We start from the raw sequence: 222 nt of genomic DNA on the forward strand, positions 1-222 counted from the left end.
CCTTTCCCTTACTTTCCTCTGTTCACGTGACACTTTCCCACTAATACTTTCGACTAGTTCTTCCATCTCCTTTCCCTTGCCCTTCTTTCGCTTTCATTATCTCTCTTTCTTTACTTCTAAAAATGTGTTGACATTCTCTACAACATAATAGAGACCTTTTTCACTTTGTCAGCTTATCTTATTCCAATTGAAGTGTAATCTCTTCAGAAATTAAATAAATGT

Source organism: Penaeus monodon, chromosome 22 (assembly GCF_015228065.2).
Source record: "Penaeus monodon isolate SGIC_2016 chromosome 22, NSTDA_Pmon_1, whole genome shotgun sequence".
Taxonomy (NCBI): Eukaryota; Metazoa; Arthropoda; class Malacostraca; order Decapoda; family Penaeidae; genus Penaeus; species Penaeus monodon.